Here is a 7,424-nt window from a genome sequence, read left to right on the forward strand (position 1 = left end):
TTCTTGCGGCGCATTCTTCTTGGCAATTATGGTATTTACGAAAGCGCTGCTCTAAATACAACATTAGACATTAGCAAAAGAAACACCTTTTCTGTATGGAAGCCTCCTTAAATACTCATTTAGTTCTGTTTTAAGCCCCGATGCAAAAAGAGGGGTGTTATAAGTTTGACCATTATGTGTGTCTGTGTGTCTGTATGTCTGTGTGTCGGTGTGTGTGTCTGTCTGTCTGTGGCACCGTAGCTCTTAAACGGGTGGACCGATTTGAAAGTGTTTTTTTTAATTGGACGCAGGTTTTCTAGCGATGGTTCTTAGACATGTTTTATCAAAATCGGTTCATTAGTATTTGTTATTATAGCGGCAACAGAATTTTTTCTAACTATCTAGCTAGCCTGGTGGCAGACGAACGGACGGAAGGACAACGGAGTCTTTATAATAGGGTCCCGTTTTTTGTGGCCTGTTTACAGAATAAATGATGTAAATTTGAATTTGAAAGTCGTCTTCGTCGCTACCCTAAAAACACGGAACACCACACCCTTCCACTTGGAGTCTAGAGTTGTAGTTAGCCCTATGAGACTCGAGCGCGAAGATGGACAGCTGGGCTCTCCCTTTAACCGGCCCTGTGCCAGCTCGCGGATGCTCATAGAATACTTAGAGCACTTAACTGTAATGAGGGCTATCGTTTTTTGTCTCACTAGATGGCGCACTGTTGCGTGAGGTTTTTAAGTGTGGCTTTCAGAGTCTGTTATTACGGGCGCTAAAACAAAGTTTAGATTAAAATCATATTTAAAACACCTTAAAACCGTACCATAAAAATATCCAGCAACCACAGTGTTGCTTAGCCCCGTTTTGTTCGGAAAAAAAGAGAGCAAAAGTTACCGAAAGACTAAACTGTCCCAAAACACAGACATTCATTGCCCCGTAACGCATAATTGCCATAATTATTTTCAGGTAATGCAAAATATTCACAAAAAAAATCTCATCATCATCATCATCAGCCCGAAGACGTCCACTGCTGGACAAAGGCCTCCCCCTTAGAACGCCACAATGAACGACAACTTGCCACTTGCATCCACCGGTTTCCCGCTACTCTCACGATGTCGTCAGTCCACCTGGTGGGAGGCCTGCCAACGCTTCGTCTTCCGGTTCGTGGTCGCCACTCGAGGACTTTTCTCCCCCAACGGTTATCTGTTCTTCGAGCGATGTGGCCTGCCCATTGCCACTTCAATTTGCATATTTTTCCAGCTATGTAAAAAAAATCTAATTATAAATAAACCCGCGTAGCTCACCCAAAAACTATGAGATTTGTCATTTCGGAGACCTCACGCTACACTAGCGCCTCTAGCGGCGAATTCATTCGCGATAGCCCTCATTAGATCAAAGATGCCAAAAATTCAAGCTTTCGTCCAACCCCGGAAACGAAACGAGTGCTTCTTACGCGGAAGGAAACAAGCAACACAGAATAACAAATATAATCTAAAAACATTAACAAGCGGAAAGCAGCCAGGACATCCTTTCCCCTTATGGTTTAGCGTCTCCATCGCATCCAGACGCGAGTATAACTCCGTTTGAGGCTTAAATTATGGCGATGGTGGCCATTTTGTATCGTCGGCGCGTACGCAGTTTCCTGCTTCGAAAAGAGCGCTACCTACCCATTGTTTTATGGGAGGGATGCGTGTGACACGCATACTGATCTTAATAGTTAAAGCTATCGAATCAAAAAAATGTCAGGCAACTGTTTAAACAGGGCTTTAGGATGTTTGTTGGGGTTGGAGTTTTTATATTAAAGAACCTTTGTCGTATAGTTTGCACTGTTGTACCATAGTTTAAACAAATATAGTAACTATAAACGACATTAAACTTTAGGAAATGGGATGAACTATACTTATACTAGAAGTTATACATAAGTATGATATGAGATTATTGCCATTGTCAAAAACGTGTGTTGCGGAGAAAATGGCGCCCTCGATTTTAGAGTTCCGGAGCGAAAATGGCAAAAATTAAGTATACGGCATGTCTGTCTGTCCGTCCATCCGCCGCTTTGCTCAGGGAGTATCAATGCTAGAAAGCTGTAATTTTGCACGGATATATAGGTAAACTATGCCAAGAAAATGGTACAATAAAAAATATAAAAAAAAAATTTTTTAGCGTACCTCCCATAGACGTAAAGTGGGGGTGATTTTTTTTTCTCATCCAACCCTATAGTGTGGGGTATTGCTGGATAGGTCTTTTAAAACCATTAGGGGTTTGCTAGGACAATTTTTCGATTCAGTGATATGTTTGCGAAATATTCAACTTTAAAGTGCAAATTTTCATGAAAATCGAGCTTCCCCCCCTCTTAAATCTAAACCGGCGGGTGGAAAAATTTGGAAAAATTCAGGATGGTAGTAAGTATATCAAACTTTCAACGAAAACTATAACGGCTAAGTTTGCTTGAGAATTATTAGTAGTTTAACTCTTAAATAGCAGCCTAAGGTATAAAATATACCTAAACTTCGAAGATTCCGTATAAAATACGAAATCCTTAGAAAAATATTACCTAATTTTTTCATCATGGCTACGGAACCCTATTTTGGGCGTGTCCGACACGCTCTTGTTTCTACTACTTAATTCTACTGGTGGTGTATGTGTATTAAGTATATGAGGGGTTGGCTTTTTTATGTTTTATGTAAAACACTTGAGTAAGCATCTCTTGACTACTCTTGAGGTACACAGGTTGCCATGTGCCTAACATAGTATTTTTTTCTAATTGACTGGTCATGGCGCTTTTTTAAGTTTTTTTCCGTTATAAGGCACTTGTCCCACCGCCGACGATGAGCGAGAAGCGAGTAGAGCGAGTAACTAGAAACGAGTGGGTGAGCAGCGAGAAGCGAGTGTAGTTTTGTCGCTGGCTGTAAGCGAGTGTTCGAGTGCGACGGGAGATTAATCGAATCGCTCCACTCGACTCGCTCGTGCGGGGCGGCTGCCAAGCTGACATCGCTGAGCGAGTATTATAGCTCAGCGAGTTTTATAGCTCTTGTCGCTGCGACAAAAGATGTAAGAGCGAGTCTTAATATATGTGTCTCTTTTACTCACACAGGATCTTATATCTTTTGTTCGTTTCTTGAGCGAGAAAATAGTCGATAGCCAATCGTTTCCTCGCTGGCGGTGAGAACAAGTGCTAAACGGAAGCTTCCATATTTTTAGGGTTCAATCATGGTCAGTTTTATGTAAAAAAAAAAAGATATCTAGCCTAGTCTCAACTAACTGAATCCGCTAGGTTTGGTCGTGCTCACATCTCCTAAATCTCCCTGTAAAATGAAAAAAAATGGTTCTGGCTCTTTGCGGTTCGCTCGCTTCGCTCGGCTCGCGCGCTGTAGGGTCATGTTACGACGCACTACGCATCATACCAGCAGGGCTACTACGAAATTCGGAAATGGAAGTTCGTATCGTACCGTCCCGCCGACGCTTATAATTATTAGAGATTATTTAATACGAGAGTGAGACGGACGGTACGATACGAACTTCGATTTTCGAATTTAGTATAGCGCTTCGTCATACTAAGATTTGAGCCCTTACGCGATGTGGCCATTTTCCAATCTAAGTAGTCACTCTCTAGTAACCGTAACGTCAACAGAGATCATTGTAAAATGAAATGACTCTACCGCAATCGACATGAAACGTACTTAACTGTGGGGAACCGGGAGTGTTATGCCACTTGCCACTGTACGTAATTTAGCCGTGAAATGCTTTTTCATCACACTTGCTCGTAAACAGTGTCGTAACATGCAGGCTACCTTGGTTGCAACCCCCCAAATAAAACCCTCGACCTTAATGTGCTTGTCATGAAACCCGTGGTCGGTAAATGAGTCATTGCCCGTACTCATTTTCATGTCATGAAGCCCAAGGTCGGTCAATGAGTGTGATACTGCATGGCGTGCAGGAGCGCGGCGCGAGCAGGTCGGGCACATGCTGCGTGGGGTGGGGTGGCGCGGAGGCTGGCGCTGCCAAGAGCGTAGTCAGCGGTATCGGCAATTTTTGAAAAAATATTAGTTTTTCCTTTACAAATATACAATTTTACTCGCAAATGTGATGAAAAACATTGTATGTCGCACGGGCGGTACTAGAATTACGAACATCGACTCATTAAAGCCCTCAGTCTTCGACTTCGGGCTTCTAATAGACTCTCGTTCGTAATTCCTTGTTTACCGCCCTTAAGACACAATGTACTATTCTGGCTTATTAATTATCAATCTTTAAGTACTGCTTTATGCATAACGCGCCGAATGGCCAATCCCGGTTCGCGACGGTACCTACCTAATTTACAGATTTGACATCGATTCGCCCTTAACCATGGTGACCATGGTGTACAAAGGTCGAGCCAATCAGCCGTATTGTCGTATAGTACCGATTGTACAACCATCATGGACGATGGAACCCATAAGGGCACATTAGTCAATTTACTTTTTCCAACGTGGGTGTCAGTTGGAAGCCAGATGAATGGGTCGTGCCGTGAGGTAATGATGACTCACTCATCAGCAATTACGCCTTCTCACTCCGGTCGTAAGTAGCTTTGCAATCTAGAGATTGTAACAATCGAAATTAGCGGGTATTTAAAGAATTGTAGTAAGTTCCTAATCGAGCTTAAGCAAGATGAAATTTTAAACGTGATACAAAATTATTGTGTCTAGCTCTGTTACACTAACTAATTTTTTTTATTAATTACGTTGTTATAATTACTTACTTAACTTAACTTACTTTTCAATTAATTACTTATGTTATACTTAGCTGTTCATGCATTGAGTTTGTGATTATTTTTTTTAATTCAGTTAGGTATTTGCATCATATTGTCCAGCATTTACTGAGCAAACGAAATGCTCGTAAACAATAAAACGACAATTTTTAATAAATTAATACCTACTTATAGAAAAACGTAACCTTGAATTTTTTTCAAAAGAAAATAATACAAAGCAGGTGACAATAGGTTAGGTAGGTAAGCATATAGGTTAGCCCACTATCTTCGAAAAGTGTGGATCATTGGTGCCAGTACGTTAGGCTATCCGTGCAAACAAAATCAGTGCTTTCAGCTCAGTAAATGCTGGACTGATGCAAATACCTAACTCAATTTAAAAAAATAATCACAAACTCAATGCATGAACAGCTAAGTATAACATAAGTAATTAATTGAAAAGTAAGTTAAGTTAAGTAAGTAATTATAACAACATAATTAATTAAAAAAACTGGGTTATTGTTAGATGGCAGAGTATTCATTAATTTTGTGTCTGAGTTCGCTCCCATTTGTATCTTAGGGAAAAAATATCTAAGTACCCCTAATTAAAAACTTGTTTATAGTATAGTCAGTTGGTTGTTGTTAAAATTAAGTACCTACTCCCATTTGAGTTATCTTATCACCTTCCTTACTTCCCTCTTCTTTCCAGCAAATTGTGTGTGTGCCGCAGTGAAAATATTCGTAAAAAAAATACAAAAAGGTATTTTTGTATTTTTAATGTAGTTTTTTTTACTTTAACGACTACTAATGATGAGTTTTGAATCATGAACTTTGTTAAATTTGTTGTTAGTTTAAGTGTTTAACTTAGAAACCGATTGGACTTAGATTTTATTTCCACAGAATCGTCCACAGTTTTATTTTTCAATCGCCCCCCAAAACCCTTCGCTCTCTCTTGCAAAATCAGTTGACTTTGCATGCCGCTCACGCGCCGCGGCCACAATGGCGGCACGCGGAGCTATGCGCACGCGTCGACGTTTCGACGCTGTGTACTACAACCCTGACTAAGCACAGTAGCTTTTGCGGACATTACTTAAGTAAATTTCAAATGTGATTTCACCCATTCATTCCGAAAAACTTATAGATTCGCATCTATTCGCACCCAGACTCTTAAACTTCTTTCCTCGCACGACGAAGATCTGGAATCAGCTTACAGCGGCAACATTCCCGGAACGTTACAACTTAGGCATCTTTAAAAAACGAGCCTACCAATTCCTTAAAGGGTCGGCAACGCACCTGCGATTCCCCTCGTGTTGCGGGTGTCCATGGGCGACGTGATCGCTCTCCATCAGGTGACCCGTCTGCTCGTTTTCCCCCTCGTTTTATAAAAAAAGACGACAAACCCATCCTCAGCTTGATGGCCATAGGTCAAGCTATACTTTTTTTCTCTATTCTTTTGTTTCTCGGTATTTCGAACACAAATGGACTAAAATTACCTACAGTACATTTATTAGCGGTATTTACTATGTTTTTTGTTTCATTTAAAACGTGTGAAAATTTTACCGTTAAGTTTCAAATGTTAAAATAAATGGAGTATAAGTTACCATAAACTCAAAAAATACTGCCACAAAATAGATAACAGTACAAGTCGTATTACTGCAACCTCGAATATTACCTACATTAGCCAAAAAAAAGTTTTATGATATGAATTAAATTCGGGTTTTGTTACGCGTATCTTGTGTCGTCTCGTGATCATGGCGCATGCAACTGTGCCGAAATATCGAGCTGCTCTAAAATCAAGGTACGTGGAACAAACCCCAAATTTAATTCATAAAATTAGTAATGTGACCGTGATAGTCTAAAATATTGTGCCATAAAAATACAACTTTAAATAAATAGATAATTTATTGTTTAATTAACAACTCCTAGAACATAACCCTATAAAAACTATACTGCTCAATTTTTCACCATTCTTGAGTGATGTTTTTGAGGATGTAATGAGGGCTATCGTTTTTTGTCTCACTAGATGGCGCACGTTGCGTGAGGTTTTTAAGTATGGCTTTCAAAGTCTGTTATTACGGGCGTGAAAACAAAGTTTAGATTAACATCATATTTAATACACCTTAAAACCTTACCATAAAAATATCGAGCATGCCACAGTGTTGCATAGTCCCCGTTTTGTTCGGAAAAGGGAGGACAAAGGTTTCCGAAAGACAAAACTGTCTCAAAACATTCATTGTCCCGGAACGCATATTTGCCATAATTAATTTCAGATATTGCAAAATATTCACAAAATTATTCTAATTTTAAATAAACCCGCGTAGCTCACCCAAAAACTATGAGATTTGACATTTCGGAGACCTCACGCTACACTAGCGCCTCTAGCGGCGAATTCATACGCGATAGCCCTCATTTCAAAAATCATGCCACGCCGTTGATGTTGTTGTTGGTGACAAGATCGGCACTCAATCATCGCGATGAACTTTGAGAAGATGTCGCGGGCTTTAATTTTTTTTAGTTGTAGTTACCTACTTATATTTATTATTATACTGTCGATGTATTATCAATATCGATATCTATATGTTTCGTAACGCAAGGCCGTTCTTTTTAGCGGGTGCATGTCAAGATTGTAAGCGACAGAGGGACGGCGCTAAATGTGAGGTCACGAGCGAGGTGATGTTTTTCAGGTCTACGTACTCATATCATCTACGTTACGTGAATT

The sequence above is a fragment of the Choristoneura fumiferana genome, chromosome 14 (assembly GCF_025370935.1).
Source record: "Choristoneura fumiferana chromosome 14, NRCan_CFum_1, whole genome shotgun sequence".
Taxonomy (NCBI): Eukaryota; Metazoa; Arthropoda; class Insecta; order Lepidoptera; family Tortricidae; genus Choristoneura; species Choristoneura fumiferana.